We start from the raw sequence: 27,270 nt of genomic DNA, 5'->3' as shown, positions 1-27,270 counted from the left end.
ACCGGTTCGGTTGGAACGAGGCCGGCGGCATCCTCGCGCACGCACGCGGCGCACGCAGAGCCAAGGTGGCGCAGTGGTTAAATTCAGCACTGCAGGCTACTGCTAGATCAGCAGGTCAGCGGTTCAAATCTCACCGGCTCAGGGTTGACTCAGCCTTCCATCCTTCCGAGGTGGGTAAAATGAGGACCCAGATTGTTGGGGGCAATATGCTGACTCTCTGTAAACCGCTTAGAGAGGCCTGAAAGGCCTATGAAGCGGTATATAAGTCCACTGCTATTGCTGCTATTGCATGCATACTAGCGTCTGCGCGATGCTCCAGCTGCTCCTGGAGGATCGTGCAGGCGCTGTATGCGTTCTGCGCATGCGTGGAAAGCGCAGAATTCTTAAAAACCGGGTAAGGAGCGGGCGCGGGTGTGCGGGCGCGCGCGGGCGCGGGGGGGGCTTCGCTGTTCCCGGAAGTTACTTACTTCCGGGTTTGGCGACCAACCGGATCGCAGGGACCGGTGCGAACCGGTCGAAACCCACCCCTGCCCTGCTCAAATTGGAAACCTTATAACACCAGGTGTCTAAAATGGCAAAGGGTTTTCCCTGAACAGGGGGTTGTATTAAAAGACCACCAACTGTTCTGCTATTCTATTATTTCAGACAAATAGTTGTTCAATCTCTTCTTAAAAACCTTCAATGTTGGAGCACCCACAACTTCTGTAATCCACTGATTACTTGTTCTAAGTGTCAAGAAATTTCTCTTTAGTTCTAGATTGATGCTCTCATTAGAAAATAGGATGAACCCCTCTTCTTTGTGGCAGCCCCTTAGAAATTGGAACACCACCTATTATGTCTTTCTTCTCACTAAACTATACATTTCTGCAACCTCTCTTCATATGTTTTGGCCTCCAGTCCTTAATCACTCACATATTTAATCACAAATAGTAGAAGTAGTTTGCACATATACCAAACAAGCACGTAACATCCCATCAGAACCAATAACGTAAAAATGAAAAGCCAGAAAGAAAAAAAAACCAGCCAACAGGAATGCAACTAAGGGGAGGAAAAAAGTGAAAGACAGCCTAACACTACAGCAAGTGCTCTAATGTTTGTTGAAACATGACTGTTTAAATAGTTTATTGAAAGACGGTAGGAAATTAATGTCCATAAGAAATTATTAATACAAAATTAATAATGATACAATCATTCTAGGATTGACTTCGCAAAAGCCCACTAATAGCGGAAGTTTTTACTAGCCTTCTGAAGATATCAAGCTGGTTCAGAGGAATAGAGCTCCCACTGAGAATGCCTACCATCAACTCCCTTCCTATCACAGGATAGGACGGATGTTCAGATGTTTTGTGATTAAGCATGGATGGCAACTAGAGAGGTCCCTCAGAAGCTCAGAATAGCAAATAGCACCGTATACTGTAGGTAACCACCAATACCTGAAAACATGGCTTGACCTTTTAAGGAAGATTCCATCAAAAGTGTTACTTGTGGTTATTCTCACCCCTGTGGAAGAAAACAGTAATCAACTGGATTTTACATTATATAATTGTTTACAGAAGATAGACTGATTGATGACCTGGGAAGTTCAACTACAGTGGAAAGAGACTTGAATATATAATTCTAAATTACTACCCCTGTTTCCTGCTGACACCAGTATTTCACTGACGAAATTAAAGAGCTCTAATGTCACGAGTTGACATAAGTGTGAAAATGAAAAAGAAAAATTAGCCTATGAAACAAGTTCGTTGACATTTAATGCCAAACCTATCATAAGATGGGTTAGAGATTGTTAAGATTGCAGGCTGCTAATGGACAATCAGAAAACAAAAGGGCTAGCTTCTGAAATATAGCTTTTTAAATGTAGGAAGGGAAAGTACATATCTATTTTTAAATATTCCATCCCTGAAGCTCTTTTACATCTTAAAAAACCCCATTCAAAAATGAGGTATTTATTATTGGATATAATTTGCCACTGAAATTCAATAGCGTCTCCTCTCCCCACCCTCCAGATTTTTGATGGATGTATTTTTCTGAAAATTATAAACCAGTTTTCACTATTCAATAAAGCTTGTTACAGTTTATAAAAATAATTCTGATGATTATATATTTCCATAGAAGATTTGACTTTCTATTACTTCCAGGTGAAACACAGACATGATTAAAAAGCATGGACATACCCCTTTCTCAAAACAAGGAATCTGCATGGATATCTAAAGTGACATTTGCTTTAAAAAAAAAAAAGAACTTCTGCAGATACCATCTTTAATTTTTTTTACACCTTTCCCAAGTGCCAAAGAATTTGAAATTTGAAATTCTACAATGGCATTGTTTTCTCTTTTAAAGAGAAACAAATTTTTCACTGGTGCTTAAGGACCTGCACGAGGGAGAATTATTAAGTCAAGAAATGTTAATACCACTTTATAATGCCTTGGTAAGGCCACACTTGGAATGCTGCATTCAGTTTTGGTCACCACAATGTAAAACAGATGTTGAGACTCTAGAAAGAGTGCAGAGAAGAGCAACAAAGATGATTAGGGAAACTGAAGGCTAAAACATATGAAGAACGGTTGCAGGAACTGGGTATATCTACAGTAGTTTAATTTAAAAAAGAACTAGGGGAGACATGATAGCAGTGTTCCAATATCTCAGGGGTTGCCACAAAAAAGAGAGAGTTAAACTATTCTCCAAATCACCTGAGAGTACAACAAGAAGCAATGGGTGGAAATTAATCAAGGAGAGAAAAATCTTAGAACTGAGGAGACATTTGCTGACAGAACAATTGATCAGTGGAACAACTTGCCTCCAGAAGTTGTGAATGCTCCAACACTGGAAGTTTTTAAGAAGATTTTGGATAACCATTTGTCTGAAGTGATGTAAAGTTTCCTGCCTAGGCAGGGGGCTGGACTAGAAGATCTCCAAGGTCCCTTCCAACTCTGTTATTCTATTCTATTCTATTCTATTTTAAATATTAAGATAGGTATATATTTCCATGCAGGATTTTATTGAAATGCATGCACTTAAATATTGTCAAAGGCTATGCAAAAGTTTGAAAGGATACCTTGATTCAATGAACTTTGATGGAATCACCTGGTTGATACAGCTTTAGGAATCAAAACAGAGAGCTACCTAATCATAGCAAACTACCTCAGGTGTCTATGAAAGAACTTGCACCTTTTTGATTCCTAGAATGGAGAAATGGAGGAAATGCTGAATTTGTAGGTACAAAACTGAGGTGGGAGTAGCAAATACTCTACAAGACAGAAACTAAATTCAAAATGGTTCTGAGAAGGCCAGGATTTCTTGCATCCTTGCATCTTGCAAAGAGAAATCCAATGCATACTGTGGGTGTAGGATGTGGATTATCTGGCTTGGTAATATTATGCATAAAAATGGATTCTCAGCAAAGAGAAGGTATAAATAGCCTTATTTTCACAATAGTATGATTGGGTTCACTAGTCCTGCCTCAAGTTTCTATTAAAAAATTACTGCATAAAGTTTGGAAATCTCGGTTGCTTACTTCTTTGGTTTTTGGTGCTTACTCTCTTTTTTCCCCTTGGTTTTTTTCATATTAACTTTAAAAAATGTGTGGAATATTTCATCAAATTGCATACATCACATATTATACAAAATCTGGGGAAAAGAAAATAGAGACCCCAAATGACTTTATCAACTGACTTTCTTCTCAGAGAACTGTTACACTGACATACATTAGGTAGAAAATCATGTTTGGACTCTCTTTGCTAAGAATACAAGATTTCACATATATGTCAATTTGGGAGGAACTTGAACCTTTCCCTCATTCAATAATATCCAAATTTTCACTGTTCTATTACTTCTACAACAGTAGTGGGTTGCAGGTGGTACGCTCCAGTATAGGCATACTGGTGTCTGTCTGGAGCACCAGGTGTCATTCCGGTACGATGCTCCAGAGGGCCCACCCACCCGTCTGAGCTCCTTGCCTGTATTTGAGCTCTTTGGCGCTTCTGCGCACGTACACAGAGCGCACGGTGCCTGGGTGATGCTCCGCTGAGGAGCTGGAGCATCTCGTTGCAAGAGGTAAGGACGCATGCGTGCACTGCACACATGTTCATGTGGTGGATACCGGGCCCTGTTGCACCGTACCAGTTGCAACGGGATCCGGAATACACAACTGTTCTACAACCCCATGTTATGTATTTTTTCATCTATGTCATTCTGTACTTAAGACTTGGCTATAGGCAGAAATCTAAAGTTCCAATAGAAGAAGAAGAGCTATCAAATAGATAAGTCATCATCTTTAGCTGATGCAAATGATCATTTATTAATTCTTTTTTTAAAGGACACCCTTTTCTAGAATTCTCTATCAGTATATTCTTTATTTTTAAGTTGAATTATCACCTGAGTCCTGATTTTAACCCTATCTGGAAAAAAAATCTATAAATGTTTAAATTGTGTAGCCCAATAGCCCAATCTTTTACATATGATAATTAAAATCCAGACCATTGATAACCAGTCAAGAATTTCAGTGCAACATAAGAGCACTAAACTATGGATACAATCTTTTCGCTGTAATCAAAAAGAATTAAAATAGAGAAAACACTTTTCAATCAATTTCTAGGGCATTTAGTTACACACACACACACACACACACACACACACACGGAATAGGTATATATGAGAATATATATATATGAAAAGACTGTCCTCTGCCAGCTCTTCATTGCAGGAGAGAATAGTAATGGTAGATAAGCTGTCAAATTATCACTTGCTCATATTCTGGGTGACAAACATGCCTATTAAGACACTGCCACTACAGATGAATAAGATTTGGAGGAAAATTATCTGTTTCTGTCATTGTATGATCTTAAGCCCATTCAACACAATAGGTTGATTTCAGTATCAGCAAAGAAGATCAGAAAGAGCTTGGCAGAAAAGAAAATGCCATTGTACAAAAAGAATCCCATATATTTTTTGCATTTGTCTTATATCTTATATCTAAATAAGATCTCAGCCATTTTTCTTTTCATGGAATGGAATGTTAACTATTTTCAAGGAAAATGGCTAATCCATTATCACCAACTGAAGAAAGGCTGAAGAAAGGCTGAAAGCAGGTAGCAGTCTGTTTTAATTAAGCAAAAATTAGATTTAGCAATGTTAGACATTTAACAATAATTTTGTAGTTAAACACATAATACTTGGAAAAGAAAATGACCTTACACGTGCATAATATTCTCCTTTTCCCTATGTTGAACAGATTAATTGAACGGATCTGTAGGAAGATCTGAGATGGGAAAAATGTCTGTGGAGATTCTCATTCATCCAAGTCATACTTATCTCAAGGGTGCTTTATTAAATGGCAAAGGGACTGTTTTTACTTGATGAGAAGAAGGAAACATTTTGATTCTCATCCAAGAAGCTTCATCAGTTTTTATAGTGGAGAAATAGGTGGAAATGTACCTGTCCTTCAGTGGTGGGATTCAGCCAGTTCGCACCTATTCAGGAGAACCGGTTGTTAACTTTCTAAGCAGTTCGGAGAACCGGTTGTTCGAAGAAATTTTATTTTGTTTTGTTTTTTTCACTTTACAGGCTAATCCTGTAAGGAAGGCAGGAGGGAAACATTCTGGTGTTGTTTCTACACTAATTTTTATTGCCTTTCTTACAGAAACTGCCTCTCCGGTTAACCCTTATTACATTCTAACAGCTAAGACGAAGCGCCCATCAACGTGAGTGATGTTGAGTTGGCCACGCCCACCCAGTCATGTGACCACTGAGCCCCGCCTACCCAGCTGCTCATTAGGGCAGAGAACCGGTTGTTAAATTATTTGAATCCCACCACTGATGCCCTTCCATTACCACCACCATCACCATCACAACTAATGAAGCTTCTTGGATGAGAAGCAAAACGTTTTCTTCTTTATCAAGGAAAAAATAGTCCAGTTGCCTTTTGAAAAAAGCACTTTTGAGACATGAGATGGGAGAAATTGAACAATTTTTGCCTAAATGATAAATAACCTAAACACCTTTTAAAAGAAATGAATTAAAAGCTTAACAGACACTATTATAGTCTTTCTCTTCAACATTTAACAAAAGTAGAGTAACTCTGTATATAACTCAAACCTTATCTATTATGCTTCAGAAAAACATACCATAATCATATAATTTTAAGAGAGAAAATAGCATATTTTCTATCAAAATATCTTAGACTGCAGTTACAACATTGTGCTCAGATATTATAGATATGAAACTGGAATTCCAAAAATTATTTGTGGGTGATCCAAAGAAAGCCATCTACATCTACAACAATGATTAAAAATTATATTAACACAGATATAGATGGAAAAACTGGAGAAAGGTTAGAATATGACTACATTTTGCTTTTTGTGGATTGGTTGAGCAGTTTCTTTAGCATGTATATCTGTGCCTCATATTAGGAAAAATGGCAGTATTGCTTTGCTAGAGAGAAAAATGGGTAGAAAGAGTCAAAGCTAAAACTAGAAGGGACGTTGTACTGGTTTACATATATTTTTCTAATAAATTTGTCATATTATTATGATCATCATTTTTATCACCATTTTTCTAATCAATATGTAAGATATTATTATTTATATTTAAAATATGTTATCCTAATTAACTATGGAAAAGACCATTCCTGCAATAAAGCAGTTGATTGTATGCTAGTCAATCTTCTATTTCATTATACCCATGCTAGATACTGAAATAAGCAGGCAAGATTACAAATTGGCAGGTCAGACATAAGGCCCTTTATACAATGTGTTAAACAAATGTAATTTGTTCTACAAATTAAAGAAAGCCCAAATCTACATCAAATGGAATTTCATTCCTGTAGTAGAGTTTTTATTGCTCAGTGAACGTTAGGATTTCTGGATTTCCTTTATGGCATTTTTACTGTGCCATATCGTAACTCAAATCTGTGTGTGTACAGGCTGAATTATGTTTTGTCCTGCTTTTCAATAAAAATGTGCCCAGATTTTTATTCCTTGTAAGTAACTGATCCAGATCAATGCTTAAAGCAGACACCGTCTAATCCTAGTAATTAATTACTGTCTAAGGTTAAAGCACAATACAATTTTGCTAATTACTCACAGCTTGGGGGCCATTTTTTCCTATGCAGCCAACAACTGCATGTTTTTAATCCCCATAATAACAATAATGGCATACATCATTAACCCTATTTTATACTTTCTTAATTTTTTTATAATGCCAATAACAGAGATCATTAACCTCTGTTCTGTTTAACATCTAATCAGCCATTTTAGTTAAATAAATATCATAGAAAGCATTAAATATCACTTCGCTAAGCTAGCTTTGCTCTCCGGAGGGGAATTCTTTCTAATGCATTATATTAACATCCGTTTACTTCACAAGTGTCAAACCGTGAGTGGTAATGAGAAAATAGATACAGTGTAATATATGGCTTTAATCAAATTGCCTCCCTTTTTTGAGTTCTTTTTAATCCTGAGATCTTTCACTTCACTGTTGAGCCAAACCATTAAAATATGTGATTGAATTGTAGTTCAGGTTTTTACAGGGTTCAGGGTTCCTTTAAAACAAAGGTTTTTCATTTTAATTTCTACTTTTAACACTGAGGTATGTCTGTGTAGGAGCTGTAACTGAGAAAGCTTCTTGCCCTGTTTATGTCTATTAAAACCAGAATGTTAGATAAGATTACTTGTTTCCATTAACCTGCTGGGATTAAGTGAAAGGTCTCCATGGCCTATCCAAAAGAATTTTACTTGCAATTACAAACATGCATGCATTTATAGTCATCACATAATTTACTCCAGCACTGAGCAGAAAGCTGAAAAGGAATGAAAATCTAGTAACCCAATGAATTAAAGGGATGAGTTTAAAGAAATGAAACATAGTTAAATGTGGTTTACATCAACCATATAACTATATTTCTTCATAGCTCTCTGTATCTGCTTCCATCAGTTCATACCTTGTCTTTTATTCTTAAACTTCTCTCCCTCCCTCCCCTCTCCCTCCCCCCTCTCTCTCCTTTATAAACTCTACCCAATAATTATTTTCTTAGACTTAACATTTCTCTCAGCCCACTCATTCTACCTTCATAATTTTTAGCTTCATTCTTCATTCTATGTCTGTAACCAAAACACTTGAACATACTGTATGTCTTTCATATAAGTCACTCAGTTTTGTATTCAATTCATATTCATTCAGTACCAGGGACTTGCAGTCACTAGAGGCAAGGGAGGTGGAGCCTCCCCAGTCTCCTGAGAGAAAGGAAAGAGTTTTAAATATTTTTTTAAAATTAATTAAAGCCAGGATAGTTGCTACCAGATTTCAAGTCACAGTGGCTTGGTGTCTGCTCTCAGTGTTAACTAGGAGGAGGCCAGAGAACTCGGGGCCTCTTTTGCTTAAGGAATTTTTTGCCTTTTAAAAGTTAAGGAGGAGTTAAAAAGCAAAAAATTTAATATGCAAAAGAGGCACTGATTCTCCCGCCTCCTGATCTGGGAGCAGCGAATCATGTCTTGCACTTGAGCGACTACGCAAGTGCAAGAGTGATTCTGGAGAGGTTTTTTTTTTTTCACCAGCCACCATTTCTTCTGCAGCCAGCCCAGCACCGAGTGGGGAGGACAAGGAGGAGGAGGAGGAGAAGAGCGGTGAGCCCTTGTGGCTGGCTGGAGAGGGACTCACCACTCTTCTCCCAGCCAGCCAGCCACTCACCCCCACCCGACCTGCTCCCTGCCTGGCCAGCCGGCCGGCACAAAGACTCACCGCTCTTCTCCTCCCAGCCAGCCAGCCACCCGACCTGCTCCCAAGAATGTCAGCGGGGACGGAGGAGGTTGGGGGCGAGGCGGCAGAGCGCGGCAGCAGCGAGAAGCTACACCCCAGTAGCTGTGTCCGACAGGCATCTCACATTTATGTCCGTCATAAACGAGAGATGCCTGTCGGACACAGCAGCGGCGACGTTGCTTCTCGCCGCTGCTGCGCTCTTGCCTCACCAACGGTATCTCTCACCGCACGTCACTGTTCAGTACTTAATTGTGGACAGTGTTACTCTTGTTTTAGCATACACATATGCCTTAAATAACCAAATTCTGCTCCATTCAACTTACTTTTATTCTGTTTAAATGTCTAACCCTTGTTCTCACCTAATATAATACATAAAGTTCACTCTTCTATACAGCCATTTGTACTTCATTTGTAAGACATTCATTTCATAGAACAAACCACATAGTAACTACTTTTCTATCAGCATTATCTAGATGTAAAATGTCTGCATCTTTTTACCATCTTTAGTAAGCATTCTAATAAATATATATTCATCTACTTCCTCAGCTCCTTCCAAATTATATGTAAGTCATCATTCATTTCATTTTCCTTGTCAAAACTTATTAATTTTCTCAATATTTTAACTTAATGTTTTTGGTCCAATGGTAGTTGCTCAAGGAGATTGTTTGGGCAAAAATCTTTTTTTTTCTTCTGCTTGACAAAAATATGTAAGAAGGCTGGTGGTTCTTCTTGGTTTTTGGTGCTCAGTTCATATGAATTTTACTAAACATTTTTTTCCTTCTCATTGTTATGCTCCCACAATTCACTTTCACTGAAAGTGAATTGTGGGAAGAATCAGACTGGGCTACTAGAGTTTCTGACTTTTTTTTGTGTGGAGAAACACATCTTTTGAATTTCTTGCTTTTTCTTTTTCTGTAACCATATGTTTGGAGTTTCTGGATCAACATACAAATTTGTGATTAGAGTTAGTGACCCAAAAGCTCAGAGTTTCTTTGTGATGGTGGTAAGAGGATCTATACAAGAGAATGAATAGCAAATGCAATCAAGATAAGTAAGTTGCAATGAATAGAATAATAGTTCCATCTATCTTAACTCTTCCTTGATTCTGCCCTTTTGCTCTTCTAGCCAGATTGGTGGCCCCTAATTGAATTTACATAAGCCTTCTAGAACCATATTGGTTCCTTTGGTCTAAAACAGCTTGCCAATCCAGTGACTTTTTTATGAATGAAAGGAGAGATTATATTAATAGTAGTTCCTCTTTCTACACATATTCTAATATTCTCTGAAAATCTGTTCCACAGAATTAAAGGCGAGGTGGGTATTTTAAAAGGAGAGACAGCTAGTCATTCTTTCTTTTAGGCTCTCTCTGTTAGGATACAGCAGTTAAAGATAGCCCTTTTAATATTAAATTTGTTTTCCAAACAATTCAACAGAAGTCTCACACATTTCAGGTAGAAAAGGAACTTTGCAGCAAAGGGAAATTTGCTCATTGCCAATATAAGGGTGTGAATACTTTTTAAATCCAGGATAGTTCAAATTCATACTTTCACTTTTTGCCCTTCCCACAAATTAATAGATTTTTACAATGTTGTCTGTACCCTTGGTAGCTTTACAAATGAGCAGTTGTTGAATGTCTACCTCATTGCCTACTCTGACCCAAAAATATTGGCTTGCAGCTTACTTCTTACCCTTTTGTAAGACTAAGAGTTCTGCCTTAAATTTCATTTGCTATTGGTTGGATAAAAATGACTGGGAAAAGTGGATTATAAAAATATTAATTTTCTATCATATTTTTTATAAAAAAAATATTGTACTAAGCATTAATTTCAGGGATAGGTGAAAAACTATGGTTGACTGAGGGAAGAAGAATTAAAGGAGGCAGTAATGGATATATAATGGCTATATAAATGCATTGTTTCACTTTTTAGATAAAAGTATTTGAATAGGTTCAATGAAAGTATTCACTAGATTAAAAATAAAATTAGGTTAATATGAAATTGAATCCTGGTTTTAATGGCATAAAATTGAATGTTACACTAGGATATAAACAGCTTTTAAAAAGTCTTTCGAAAATAATATCATCAGGTCTGCTGCGCGTTTATATGAGAGAAAATAAAATGCTTCTTGAATTTTATTGGCTTAATCTATATAAAAATATAGATATATAATAAATTATTTTGCAATGCACTTTGTTGTAAAGTGTTACTTTCCTTTTATTTGCTACTTATTGCTACTAATTTATTTCTCCTACTTATTAAATTGTGCTATTAAATAACTGGCTTGAAAAACCCAGAATCACTGAACTGAATATGTATAGTTTATGGGTAAGAAAAATTATCTGTATACACACTAAGGAAAGGTTCCCATAGTTATGTTAAAAATATTTTTTTAATATTCAACTGAATTTTCTCTTTCAAAATGTTGTTTTCTTCCTTTTCATGTATTCAGTATCTCTCAAATGAAATAACTTCTTTCTCTTTTTATACCACAAAGATACTTTCATCTCTCCTTGCTAATTTTTTGCCTTCAATGACATTTTTCTACTTCAAATTTTAAAGCCAAAGTGATCCATGGTCATCTTGTTAACTGACATTATCATGGTTTCAAGAAAGAGTTGGTCTATGATTTGGCACTGAAAACTGCAATGGAGACTATTGTCTTTTGTTGCTGCCTGGAAATCAACATGTTTGTTATTTTTTTCAGGAATTAAATTTCAACAATATGACCAAAACTATGCACTTTTCAAATGTATCACTAGCAATAACTAGAATCAACCCTGCAGAACGTAGGGATTTGAGAGGAAAGCTTCCTCTCAAGTGGTAAGATAAGATGTTGCCAAGCATACATATGGATGTTTGGCAACATGGGATTTAAATTAAGAGCCTGGCCAATAGGGAAAGCGTTGACTATCTACTGCCCCAGTGTAATTTAGGATTGTCTATCAATGTTTTATATTTACAATGGGGGGAAAAGATGCCTAAGTTATTATCATAGTCAAACCTATTACCAGGAGTTTTGTTACAGTTGTCTTAATGGGCTATGTTATTTGGTTGACATCAAGTAGAAGTTTATTTTTAAAAATTAACAACAGCTCCCACCCTCTGAGCATTATTGGCAAAGAAGATTTACAATGGTCTCTACTTGACAGCCCTTCAAGGCTAGCAAACTAGAAAACCAGTGCCATATAGGACATTGTTAACTTTATGGTAAAGTTTCAAAGGAAAGAGAATCATGAAAGTCTGAATTTGCTTCCCTGTCCCTCCGTTTATCCTCTAATAAATTAGGGAGAGGCCTGTTTGAGCTCTTTACCCACATTATATTCTTGACCTAGCTTAAGCGCTTTTATCTGACTATTTCTTCAGTAGTGGCTCTTCTTCCTGTCGTTCAAGACCATTTCCTCTGCTGCTACAATAGAACCCAGTATCAAATGTTTCAGCTACTGGATACCCCAGGACAGTATCCCTAAACTGATACTATCCTGATGTCCAATCATCAAGGGAGAAACCCTTAAAGTACCAACTCTTCCATCTCCATGAAAGATGAGTGATTTTCAAATTTGATGGATAAATAACAAAATAAATAAATTGAACTAAAAGGACTGGGAGAAAAGAAGCACAAGTTTTGCCTTCTAACTCTGGAATTGGGGGATATTTTTCTTCTGACAATAGATATACTGCCCATTATACTTTCCATAATGCTAAGAAATCAATTTTATTTAGGTGGCTATATGGAGCAGCTGGGCAACCATTTTTTGTGGTTTTGGTTATATGTTTGTTTGTTTATTTATTTATTTCATTTTTATGCTGCCCATATCACTGAGTTTGAGTTGAATGAAATTACTATTCTATGTGGTTTATGTCTAGATGTCAAGATGTTTTATTATTTTCCTTGAAATGTTTAACGTTTCTTATGTAAATGTTTCTTATATAACTTATATAACTAAAAATGAAGTGCAATAGAAAGACTTTTCCTTTGGAATTTCTCATCCAAAGGCCTTTTGGACACCTTTGGGTGTGAAATAACAATAATAAAACATTATTGCAAAAATAGAGGAAGTGAGTTGGGATTTTAATTGACTTTCAGGTTGTTTCCTCACCAAGTTCAACCTGAGGTGAAACATTGCATTTATGTCAAATTTTGCTGCAAGCAAAACAATAGAAGGGCTCTAAAATTAATGTAGGTGCCCAGTCAAAGGCCATACATAGCCATTAGTGGGAGTGCTGAGTTGAGATAATAGCACATTGTAAGCATGAAAAATTCAACAGTAATCGCTATCCCTTTCCTTTCCTTTCTCTCTTTCTTCTTTCTTCTTTTTTTCTTTCTTTCTTTCTTTATTTATTTCTGAATTAGCTACATATTTCTAAAATGGTCTGTGTACCATTCTACCCCACAGTAATGCAATGGGCCTCATTCATTATAAATAGTGAAATTATTGAAGAGCTTCTTTTAATTTTTGGCAAAATTTAACACCATGGTCAATTTTTCACCATACATTAGGGACTCATATAACAAGGTTTTCTGGTTCTCTGAGTAGTAACTTTGATTCAGTACATGATTACCTTCTGCTACCCAACTCAGTAAACTACAATAAGGTAAGTGGAATGATAAAACACAATGCTATTGTGTAACTGAAGCTGTCTTTTTTACCCTTTCACATAGGGTTTTGCAGCTTAAAATTATAGTGCTTGTTTTCTCAAAATACAACAGTCAACAATTTGTTTATATTTTTTGCACACAAAAAAAAGAATGGTATTATAGAAATCCTAAAATAAACTAACAAATAGCAAATATTCTGCAGTAAATTACACAAGTCTCCGGGCATTTGAGTTTACATCTGGTTTACAACAAGCCATTGTTGTTACTATTTCTCACATTCCAATGTAAATTTTACAGTCCACAATATTATACTTTTAGGACTCAAAACTCTGGACACAATTAGAGTTGATTAGCAAGTTTTTCATCTGGCAAATGTATTGGTTGATTTCAAAAACAGATCTTATAGCTCCAGAGGAGAACTAATTTGCTATCCAAAGATCACAGAAGTTGGATATTTCATACATATTTTTACTTTTGTTTCTTAAATTAAAATTAGCATCTTGATTGTAGTAGCATTTTAAGCAAGAACACCAATAGTGCAACATTTTGCTGTTGATTCAAAGGTATTTTTGTTCCAAGTTTTAAGTCAATACATTTGTAAGACATCAGCAGTTCAGAGTTTAAAGGCAATGTGAGATTATATCTACTAATAGCATTATTATTACCAATGCATCCAGCCTTACATATAATCTTCAATAAACTGAAGATTAACTGTTTTTATTCACATAAATAAAATATAATCATCCTGAAAATCAGTGAAGGGAAAACCCTCAGATCCAATACCTTGACTAAATATTTCCTTAGGCCATGATGAATCCTTCATTTAATTGATCTTTGAATGGGAACCAGCAGAGGAAGAAAGATTTCACACTTAAAGTCAAAAATTTAAGATTTTTTTTTTCTTTTAAGAAGTGGATGAACTTTTCTGCATTCAACTCAATGAATGCAGAAGGTTAATATTAAAAAAAAAAAACCTCAAGGAAAGAAGACAGCTTTTGATTAAAGGGTTATTTTTCTGGTTCTGTTATATTTCCATATCTTCATAGTTAAAATTATGGGCATCTAATCCTGCAGTGGGTCAGATATTTCTATTATCCCGAACTGTGTTTATTTGTATCCTTACAAATAGAAACCAGTAATCATGCCAAAGCTGCATTGCCTTGATAAAACTATGTGCTGTGGATGTATACCACAGATCCTTCCCCATACAGCTTTACAACACCCAAGAGTAGGCATTATTCTTGATTTTCTGCAGTGAAACCCCTTCATAAAACATGAAATTTACAATACGTTAATTTTATCAAGGGATAATGTTTTGTAGGCAACGTATTATCTGCTAACAGAAGCGGTGATTAGTCAGCTGCTCTGTTTCAACCTGTTTCAGAGGCATTTTTAATCCCTGCCCTACAAATAGAGCCATTCGGAGGCCCTAAAGCAGGGAACCAGGCTAATCAATTTGGCTTTGTCTCCTCTTCTTTTAAAAAGGGCTGTCATTGCTGCTGTTATTGATGAACACTGCCACCCTTCTTTCACCTCCCAGTATTTGATCCTTCACCAACACACATCTGTTGTCATCTTGAACTACTCACACTCCGTTGTTCTGGCTGCTTCAGCATTCAGCAGGTGAGTGCTTACCCTAAAAACCTGATCTGCTTTAGTATTAGTAAAATATCCTACAGCATGAAGAATGATTATGGAAAGGAAAGACTTCCATGATTCAAGGTCACAATACACCCACAGATTGCCCAAGTAATCCCTGGGAATAGACAACTAGAGACCTACTTTGAGTGCTGGAGGTAGATAACTCCTCATCGCAACTACATCTTCAAGAATATCAGTGATATCTTCACCTAGCATAAAGCATGCTATGGGGAAGGAAAAAAAATGAGTTTTTTCCCCTGGGGATTTCACTTCCTCTGGAAATCAGACTGTCTGATAATCTTGCACTATCTTTCTGTATTCTGTTTCTTGTTCATAAATCCAAGACACATTCAAAAGTTCCCAATACCTTTTTCAGAAGAGAAAATACTAATCACTAGATGATGGATCATATAAACTGGGTTTAATTAATTGAAATGTAAGCAGATGTTATCCTGGTATCATCCACCTTTGAGAATATGGTCTCAATATTCCAAACTACATTCAGCCCTTATCCTGGCTGATTGTGATGTAATACTTGCAGGATTGAGCATTGTACTCCTATATTTAAAACATTGAACAGAAATGTGGCTGCCAGATCCATTGCGACTTCTGCATGCATACATAATTCTTTTCCTTTGGTTATAGATCATAAATACTAAATAGTAGGACAAGATTTATTTTAAAAATGACTGAGTCCTTTCAGGAAATAGATATAGAAATCATATTTGGCAGAAATGCTAGTTACCAGAGAATCATTGCAAGTTTTGATGACTCTCTTTGAGCAGGCAATTAATTTTTAGGTAGAAGAACGTTCAAATATGTGATTATTCACTTCGATTGGTTTATAGTGATAATGTTATTAAAATGCCAAAACAATAACATTATTTAAACTGGATAAAACACTAAAATCAGAATGATAAAACAGTACCATGATTACAAAATACTATCATTTTGTTCAGCTTTGTGATTTTTTTTACTTTGTTATTCACATCTGCATATTCTGAGTGCAAGCAATTAAAGAAGTTTTATTTTGTTTTGATTGATATATATATATATATATATATATATATATATATATATATATATATATATATATATATATATATATATGTTTTACCACCTTCCTAGGTTTAGTTTATTTCTATTTATTCCATTTGGTTGCACATGCATTTGTTATAAAACCCAGTTTATTCAAGTGACTTTCCGCCACCAATCTGGTTTTACCACTATAGAGAAAATGTCTTTCTTCATAACAAATAAATATATTGTCTTCATCAGCATACCAATAGAGAAAGTGTGAACAATTTTAATCAGACGTTGAGAAAATAACACTAATATGTACTGCTTAGTATCATTTTGGTTTTGAAATAAACACAGTCGGAATTTGAAATATCTCAGACCAAACCTATTTTTACACAGAATAAAATAGTTATCTCAAGGTGCATAGAATGGGTGGTGAGAACTGGCTGCAAGGTGAAACATCTATGTGTCCCTTAAGATAGCTTGCTACCTTTAACCATAGTGTAAATGCATATAATTTACCCCTTAGTCACTATTTGTGAAAATGCAGTTTTCTCCATTTTCTCAAGGAAATAATGTTTTGGCCTGGCACAGAAAATATCCAATGGAAAAGTATGACTCTACTCTGTTTTAGGCATCCACTCAGTGTTTATCCATTAAAATTTGTTAGAAACATGTACATCCTTTTATAGGCCATATTTATTAGATCTATTTATAATATTTATTATTATTATTATTATTGTACAATTGTATCACAGCGGCCAGTTGTTCCGCCGGATTTGGCATTGGTTACTAGTCGGGCCCCACCCAGGGGCCTAGGACGTCGTAACATATTTTCGTAATATGCGTGCAGATCCAAGCAGTGCGGCTTTTTGCATTTGACTGACGGTGATTTTGTCAATTTTTAACTGTTTTAAATGTAATTCCAGTGCTTTTGGAATAGCACCCAGTGTGCCAATTACCACTGGAATTACCACTGCTGGTTTGTGCCATAGTCATTATTATTATTATACAATTGTATCACAGCGGCCAGTTGTTTTGCCGGATTTGGCATTGGTTACTAGTCGGGCTCCACCCAGGGGCCTAGGACGTCGTAACGTATTTTCGTAATATGCGTGCAGATCCAAGCAGTGCGGCTTTTTGCATTTGACTGATGGTGATTTTGTCAATTTTTAACTGTTTTAAATGTAATTCCAGTGCTTTTGGAATAGCACCCAGTGTGCCAATTACCACTGGAATTACCACTGCTGGTTTGTGCCATAGTCGTTGAATTTCGATTTTTAAGTCCTGGTATCTTGTGATTTTTTCATGTTCCTTCTCGGCGACCCTGCTATCACCTGGTATTGCAATGTCTATGATTGTGACCTTATTTTTCTCAACCAGTGTGATGTCTGGTGTATTATGCGCCAGTATTTTGTCGGTTTGTATACGGAAATCCCACAAGATCTTGACCAATGATCTTGAATAATAATAATAATAATTATTATTATTATTATTATTGTTGTTGTACAATTGTATCACAGTGGCCAGTTGTTTCGCCGGATTTGGCATTGGTTACTAGTCGGGCCCCACCCAGGGGCCTAGGACGTCGTAACGTATTTTTGTAATATGCGTGCAGATCCAAGCAGTGCGGCTTTTTGCATTTGACTGATGGTGATTTTGTCAATTTTTAACTGTTTTAAATGTAATTCCAGTGCTTTTGGAATAGCACCCAGTGTGCCAATTACCACTGGAATTACCACTGCTGGTTTGTGCCATAGTCGTTGAATTTCAATTTTTAAGTCCTGGTATCTTGTGATTTTTTCATGTTCCTTCTCGGCGACCCTGCTATCACCTGGTATTGCGATGTCTATGATTGTGACCTTATTTTTCTCAACCAGTGTGATGTCTGGTGTATTATGCGCCAGTATTTTGTCAGTTTGTATACGGAAATCCCACAAGATCTTGACCATCTTATTTTCGGTGACTTTTTCAGGCTGATGTTCCCACCAGTTTGTTGCTGTTTTAATATTATAATTTTTGCACAAATTCCAATGGATCATTTGTGCTACTGAATTGTGCCGCAATTTATAATCAGTCTGCGCGATTTTTTTACAGCAGCTGAGTATGTGATCAACAGTTTCATCAGCTTCTTTGCAAAGTCTGCATTTGGCATCATCAGAGGATTTTTCGATTTTGGCCTTAATGGCATTTGTGCGGATAGCTTGTTCTTGCGCAGCCAGGAGTAGTGACTCTGTTTCTTTCTTTAATGTACCTGTTGTTAACCATAACCAAGTTTGTTCACTGTCCACTTTATCTTTTATTTTTTCCAGAAATTGACCATGCAGTGCTTTGTTCTGCCAACTCTCCATTCTTGATTTTATCACATCTTTTCTGTATTCTTGTTTTGTCTGTTGGGCCTTCAGTAGATTTTTGTTCTTTACTTCGATTAATAGATGTTCTTGACTTTCTTTTAAATAATCAGCCAGTGCATGTTTTTCTTCTTCAACTGTTTGCTTCACTTGTAATAATCCTCTGCCACCTGATTTTCGGGGCAGATATAGTCTATCAGTATCACCACGTGGATGTAAACTGTAGTGCATTGTCATTAGTTTCCTGGTTTTTCGGTCCAAAAGGTCCAAATCAGCTTGTGTCCAGTTAACTATGCCAGCTGTGTATCTTATAACTGGTATTGCCCAGGTATTTATGGCCTTGATTGTATTTCCACCATTCAATTTAGATTTCAAAATTTTCCTAACTCTGTTGGTGTACTCTCGCCTGACAATAGTTTTTACTTCTCCATGCTTGATGTTATCCAACTGCAGAATGCCTAAGTATTTGTAGGCTTCATTTTCTTTGCATTTAATTAGTTGGCCATTGGGCATTTCAATTCCCTCAGATGCAGTGATTTTGCCCCTTTTTATGGATACAGTGGCGCATTTTTCCATGCCAAACTGCATTGAAATATCGGTGCTGAATACTCGGACTGTATTTGTCAATGATTGGATTTCTATTTCTGACTTGCCATAGAGTTTCAAATCATCCATATATAGTAAATGCGAAATTTGTTCAGCTTTTTTGGCTGTTTGGTAGCCTAATTTCATTTTTTTTAAGATTACTGATAGTGGGATCATTGCGATGATGAAGAGAAGAGGTGAAAGTGAATCACCCTGGAAAATTCCTCGCTTGATATTAACCATTCCGTAGCTCTCATTCCCTACTGCCAACTCAGTTCTCCATTGTTTCATTGCCTTTTCAGTAAAGGATGTAATATTTTTGCTAATGCCAGTTGTTTCTAAGCATTTTATGATCCAACTATGTGGCAGTGAGTCAAATGCCTTTTTGTAATCAATCCAGACCATATTCAAGTTCGTTTTTCTGTTCTTACAATTTTCTAATATCATTTTATCAATTAGAAGCTGATCTTTTGTGCCCCTGCTCCTTCTTTTGTTGCCTTTTTGCTCTACTGGCAAGATGTTGTTTGTTTCCAAATAATCCATCATGTTATCTGCAATAATGCCTGTGAGTAATTTGAAGGTTGTTGGTAAGCATGTTATTGGTCTATAGTTTTCAGGTGTTGTTCCTTTAGTTGGATCTTTCTGAATCAAGTATGTTTTTCCAGTTGTCAACCATTCATCAATTTGGCCCTTTTGTAAAATTTCATTCAGTTGCCTGGCTAATATTGCATGTAAACTGGTCAGATATTTGAGCCAGAAACCATGTAATTGGTCCTTTCCAGGTGATGTCCAATTCTTTACCTTTTTAACTCGATTTTTGATCATCTCAGTTGTTATTTCTAATACTTGCATTTGTTTGTTGCCAATGCTTTTCTCAAAGTCATGTATCCACTTTGCTTCCTTGTTGTAGTCCTTTGCATTTTCCCACAATTCTTTCCAGAATTCAACTGTGGCCTGCTTTTCTGGTTTTTCACTTTTGGTGTCACCATTCACATTAAGACTTTGATAAAAACGCCGTTGGTCTGATCGAAATTGCTGATTTTGTTTATATTGGATGATTCGTGCCTCATATCTTTCAATTTTTCTAGCTGTTGCTGTTATCTGCTGTTTTACAATCTCTACAGCTTCATTGATGTTTCTTGTATCCAATCTATATCTTCTGATTAGCCGATCTATGATTTTGTTGTTTTTAAGCCGTTGCTCATGCATGTTCTTTAAGTTACTAGCATCTGCCCTTAATTTTTTGATTTTTTGTTCTAGACGGATTTTCCACTTTGGCTTTGATGCTTTTTCTGTTGTGTGACTAGGTACTTTAATTTTAATGCCTAGTTCATTAGTGACTATTACAGCTGCGCTGTACATTAACTGGTTTGTTTCCAAGATGGATCCCGGTTCAATTGTTGAAAACACTGCATTAACCATTTTCATGATAGGGGCCAAAATTTTCTTAGGCACAGTTTTTAGTGATGGTAAACGTTGCCTTTCCTCATTAAGCAGAAAATGCTCCATGATCTTATCCTTCAATTCTTTTTGTTTTTGAGTTAGTTCATCAGTTGGTTCAATGATAACTGGTTCTAGTGGTGGTGATGTTATTTCCTCCCCGAGAGCTTCTTCTGGGAGTTCTACTATAGTGTCTTTAGTTGTGTCTTGAATATCAGTTATTTCCGCTTGTGATATTGTTTTTTGGGTTTTGCAATTTGCCTGAATTTCCTCATGTTCAACTTCACTAAACACTTTATTCCGTATAATAAATCGCCTTTGATCTGCTAGTCGTTGTTCACTAACATTTGAATCTGGATATTGTTGTTTCCATAATTCATACATTCGCTTTAAATATCCTCTTTTTTCTGGCTCTGAGTTGTAGTAACAGGCCATTATGGCACGGTTTTCATCTGCACTATATTTTTGTCGTTTTGTTGGCTGGTCCACTTGTAGCCCACTTGTCGACGGATGTCCAGGGACCCCAACATCCGCCGCGGCCCTTGTTAACCCGCGCGACGACCGATGCGGTATGGAATTCTTATTCGTTTTTTCACCATATTGTATGGGTTGGCGGGGGGTTTTTTACGGGACCAGATGCCAACCTGATCCCAACCTTCCTCCTTTCTCATCCGGGCTTGGGACCGGCAACGGCGGAGTTATTATTATTATTATTATTATTATTATTATTATTATTATTATTGTGTGTCTATGTGTGCATGAATATGCATGGGTATGTTACAAAGATGCAAAATAAATGATACTTCAGACTGCTTTAACAAATCAGATTATGTAAATGTAAACATTTTGCAAAGTCAAGAAATTAAGAGAGAGGTATCCTTGCTTACTAAGAATTTATATTTTACTGTAATCCTAACCATATCCTAACTCAGGATTCCAATAATTCCAACAGCCTGAATTCCTAAATCCTGTCTAAGCAGGTCTACCATTACATACATACCAAAAAGCTGCAGCTATCTTTTCTACCCTACAATCTTCACAATTATAGGCAAAGGTCTGGCTCTAAAGACACCTTCCACTCACAAAGTTTTTTTTTTAGAAGACTGTGACATTTTCCCCTTCTTCTTTCCTCTAGTTTCAGCCACTGTTCTGTTGAAATTTAGATATACAGCCTGAAACCCATGCAAATGGTATCAAAGGGAAAATGGTTATAATGAAAGCACCAGCCTCTTCTAGAGTATGCAGTATGTATGTAAGAGTGTGTGTGTGTGTGTGTGTGTGTGTGTTTGTTTGTTTGTTTAATATATAAGCTACACCAGTCCAGATGACTCTGGGTGGCTTCACAGAATTAAAAGGCACAACACCATACATAATGACCAAATCAATAAAAACAGTGAACCATATTTTCAGGCCAATTAAACTATTGTGGTTACAGATACTGGGATTAAAAATACCATTCCTTATTTTTTAAATGAAATTGGTTATCTTTCACATGTTTAGCTGTACTCTTTCTTGTAGGACAAAAGAAAATATGAATTCTTTCATTCATTTTCTTAGTCCTCTGATACTCACTAATGCAGTTTAAGAGAGCACATCCTTACCTAAGATTGAGGCAATAGTTGGTCCCAGGTGTAAAATTTGTAATTCTCTACTGTATACTGCAGAGAGAGAGGAAAATATTTTGAAACAATGGAAAATACTTGTAGCTCGGGTTTTAGATTTTGGCAGTGGTTTGCTCTCCAAGCTTCTTTCAATTTAGTTTCTGAACATTTCGTTATCAGACTACATAACATTATAAAGCAGGATTTTCTTGTCCTGTTCCTGCTTATCTTATCTTGTGTGCCAGTGTGGTCAGTTGGTCATGTGATTGGTTGTTCGTTTGGAACTATATTTAAATTCTGAGAAGCTTGTTCTCTTGTTGATTGGCCATTCGAATGGTCTGGTTTCTTACATATCCATATGCTGGATCTAGATCAATATACTTGTTAATTGCTCCTTTGGTGGAATACCAGACTTCAAAGGAAAAGATTACATTGTTCTGCTAAATATGACATAATACTTATGTTGCAATCAGGAAAGCACCTCAGCTTTGTAACTTGTGTTCATACAGTAACATCTTTGTGAGCAAAGCACTAAATAAATACTTCCATTTCATGGGCATACTTGTTCTCCTGGATTGGAATTGTTGATTATAATTTTTAAAAAATAATTCACTCTTTGTTACTTTACAATACCATGCATTTTGGTACGTTTTGACAAAACTGAGATAGTTTATTTATTAAAATAATAAGTCAAAGCAACAGTATTTGGTAGGTGATACCCGAAGTGTTTAATCTGTGAATATCTTTTCTTTCTTTTTTTAAATTAGAATTGTGCAATGTAATCTAAGAATAATTTGTACCAAGGAATAGTTATCTTGGAAAATTAAACTGTCAAAATCATTTACAATTAATGTATAATAAACGCAGGGCTTTCAAGACACAAACATTGGATTTAAAATTAGATACAGAGGTAAAAGTGTTCCTTTTTATATCTATGGGCACAGATATTAATAGCTTCTTATTAAACGTTGTGATATTACATAATCTCAAAGCTGAGAAGATTTGGAACAAACAATGATTCAATCATGTCATAAAGTATAGAACCCTAATTGCCCCAAAGTCATATTCCTTTGAGGGCACACTAGTTAAAGAAAGATGAAAAACTAGAGCATCCTTAATAAATAAATAATCCAAGGACATAGACATCATAATGGAAAATATATTTTTAGAGAAAGACATCCTTTCTCTGGAATCTGGTTTCAGAAGAACAGAAGATCTTGTTCCAGTACTTTTAAACAAAACTTTAAACAAAAGGCTCCAGTTTTCTTCTTTAACCAGAATAACTAGCCTCAAGAAGTTTTAACAACATAACTATCATAGTACATAGCAGATAAGAGAGTAACAATGAGCAAAGGACTTTATTTTATTCAACTAAGTTAGAAAGTGTTTGTCAGCAAACAGATAAACAGACAGAAAATGTGGCCAAAAACATAATTACACAACTGTGTGAAGCAGAACTGAAAATAAAAGAAACAACACTTAATGCTTCCTACACTTTTTCTACCAATTTTATTCAACTGGTTCCAGTTGTTCCAATTTTGGGGAAAGGCCTGAGTTTCAGCCTTGATTGAGAAATGTCCCTAAAGCCCTTGCTAGTTCCAGGATCTGCTGGCACCCAGATTAAAGACTAAAGAGAAATTCTAGTTGTTTTTCTAAACTGAATTCCATGCCCTATTCTCTTGTCTAATGAGAGAATAAGGTAGTGCCTTTCTGAAATCAGTGTAAAATACTTAGATTTACCAGCAAAATTGCTAAATCCTTACAGAAAGCTCAGGAAAAATAACACAAAGAAGATACTAGTAAGAGGAAATAAAATACAAAACATGGTACCCAAATCTCACCTTATATAATATGGTACTAATTGAGTTGGATTGATTGGAAAACAATTGTTAGGTAGACCTGAAATTTTCCTAGCCTCACCTAAACCCTTATAGTCCCTTATGGTGAGCAATGTCTGCAAGAGGTGAAGAATGACAAAAACAGTGCTGCAAGCCCCACTCCTTTTGTTATGCATCCTATATGCACATACAAAAAGAATGAAGCATAATGATATTGAGCACACATGACATGAAATTTATAGTGTTACAAAAGCAATAGGACATACATGCTTATTTATGGTGTGTAATATCTTATACTGAACCATTGAAGAAGTAGAGTTTGAGATCTACGTGTATATGCAATGGTTATGTTAATAATTTGCTAGATCATATTTTAATATTAGGCACATTAATTTAAATATTTCAGGTAAAATGTTTTAATGTCAAAGTCACCAATGTGTTAGTTGGACAGCTGTTGTAGCCCAGCAGGATCCGGTTGAGCTACTGATGGACTTGGATAGCGAGGAACCATATGAGTCTGCCATGGAAGATGTGGAGGACCCTGGGCAGGGTTCAGACTCAGAGCAGGGACCAGAGAGGCTGGTTGGCCACCAGGAGGCGCCTGAGGCATGGAGCAGTGGAGAGGATCAAAGGCAGTTTGTCCCTGATGCTAGATTACGAAGGGCTGAGAAACGGAAGCAGCAACTCCATAGGCAGTCTCATAGACGATAATTATGCACAGGTGGTTGTGCCTGGGCCCCTCCCAAGAGGGTTTATAAGTGAGGCATTGGGAGGGGACATTTGCAGGAAACAACTGTTTGAACTAGTATTGAAGAAATCTGTATTCTAGCTGTGTCATGTGGAATTATCTGCATTGCTGCCTTGGAGCTTTCTAGGTTGCTGCCAACCTGTTATCTTGAGCATGAGTTTGCCTGGGCCTTCAGCCAAAGGAGTTCTTATCGCATTCATTAAATAGTGGCAAACAGCCAAACCTGTGTTCTGGTGTATTCACAGGCCGGGGTGGGTGGGGGTGGTGTCAGAACAGACAGCCATATAAATTTGTTTAAATAATTAAGTAATTAAATAAATAAAATATTGATGACAGAAACACAGGTTTAATAGGGAGACCAATATTTAATTAATTAATTAATTAATTAAACAATGTATATGGCTGTCCAACTCATAATATTGAAGTCTATTGTCTGTTCAGGTTTTGAAATCTAGATTCATTGTCTTAATATTTTTGACCATTTGAAGCCATGCTGAATTCCAAATTAAATTATCAGTTTTCTTGCTCCACGGATCCTTGATAAGATGGGAAAAGATATTCCATTTCTTCCTAACAAGCAATGCAGTATGAATAGAAAATTGGCAAGGTATTGCAAAATGATAGTTATAACTCAAATCTTCATATCTGGAAACTTATTAAAAACTTGGGGGTAGATGTTACACAGTTGTTTTTCAAAAAATTTCCAAGGTTAATCTGTATGAACACTGACACATTACCTTATTCAAGACTTTATAAAAACTTTAGGGTAGTGGGGATATCATAATTGCATTCCTGATTAATTTCTAGTCCTACATTTTGAATATTTTCTGTCTACCGTGAAAATGTATCTTGGAGAGGACATGTACTGAAGGAAAATTATTTATGAGCAGTATAAATATAATTTAATTTATAAGGCCTGAAAAAAAGAATAATTACCCTGAGTTTGAGGATAAATACACAGAATAGACAGAAAGGTTGTTAAGAGGTTTTTCCTAGTTTTTGCCTTAATTAGCTCATTTGGCTGAATTTGTCATTAATCACTTTAGATGTATATTGCTTGAGTTATATGTCTTTTAGATGATGAGGAAAAAAAACCCTGCTTTCCAAATATGGCCACTGTCTCCAAATATAATTACACAGAATGCTAATCCTTAGGTGGCATTTTAAAATATATGGTTTGTGTGTTGATTACTTCTCTGAAAATTATTAGCTCAGCACAATTATTCTGATTTATGACCAGAAAGAAACTAGTTCGCATTGGCTCATGGAATAAAACAGATCACTAAATTCTGAAAATATCATCTGTGTTTTGTATTAGTCATGTTTAATAATTAAGAATCAGCTCAAAAACACAATGGAAGGAAATAGATCCATTTTTTTCACCTCTCACACACAAGTCACTCCATGATTGCTTTGTGTGCATATCCTGTAGATCTTAAATTTTTTGTTTCTTTTTTTTCTTTGTTTTCGTACCAAAAAAAAATCACACCATTGAATGCAATGAGGAAATTTTCTTTGATGTGCACATGCAGCTAATGCATAATTCATTAATTAATTTCTACACTGTTTGACTGCAATTTGTGATTTTATTGCCGGCTTGTCCATTGATTCCGCTTGTCAAAAGTTAGTTGTGACCACAGGACACTGAGATAGCCCTAAACACTTGCTAATTGCAAGCAATCCAAATATTGATCATGTGACCACAGACATGCTGCAACAGTCATAAATGGAAAGACTGGTCATAAAATAACGTTTTCAGTCCAGTTGTAACTTTCAACAGGACAGTTGCTGAACAGGACACTTGTTAAATGAGGTCTGTCTTTATCCTCATATATAAATAGAATAGAATAGAATAGAATAGAATAGAATAGAATAGAATAGAATAGAATAGAATAGAGAGTTGGAAGGGACCTTGGAAGTCTTCTAGTCCAACACCCTGCCTAGGCAGGAAACCCTATACTACTTCAGACAATGATTCATCATAACTACCCATTTTAAAACAGATGGATGTGCATAATAATAAATTATTCTTCTTTTTCCCTCTACTTCATGCAAAACAAATCTCCATTACTTATTCATCAGGAGGGTATTCCCAAGAATCACTCTTCCATCCTAAATAGCATTCACTTGGCTTCAAGGCATGAGCCATGTTCATGTTGTAAATACATGAGATGTTCCCTTTTGGAATAAAGGAACAGGGAAAGTTAACATACAAGTGTAATGATTTGGCACACCAGTAAGTCATACTCCCTTGTGAGTCTATGTACTGTTAAATCATTCTCTGCTGTTACTGCCAAAGCTAAGAGAACAGAAACTAACTGTCTTCTTTAACTCTCTCATGTCTCAGTTTTGCACTTGAAAGAAATTGTTAATACCTACACAATTAAAATATTATTCTGGGCTAAGTTTTCTCTTATTTTGCATGTTAAATTGGTTTCTTATATAGTCAAACAGTGCTGGGTAGTAAATCAACTTGACATTTGAAAATGGAAATATCTCTGTAGCTACTTTATTAGCCACAGCTAATGCAATGGCAAACATTGTCATGTCTGTGGTTTTTTCAATGGTGTGCTTCCCCTCAGAAAGTGATTTCTGTTTTTTAACTTTGTTCTCAAGGTACATGAAAATTACTTTTAAATTTCTTTGGATAATGCATTGGAGCTCAGTTAAGGTCATTGCAGCTGACACTTCCTTCTCCT

Source organism: Thamnophis elegans, chromosome 1 (genome assembly GCF_009769535.1).
Source record: "Thamnophis elegans isolate rThaEle1 chromosome 1, rThaEle1.pri, whole genome shotgun sequence".
Classification (NCBI taxonomy): domain Eukaryota; kingdom Metazoa; phylum Chordata; class Lepidosauria; order Squamata; family Colubridae; genus Thamnophis; species Thamnophis elegans.
Note: the sequence above shows the minus strand (reverse complement) of the source record.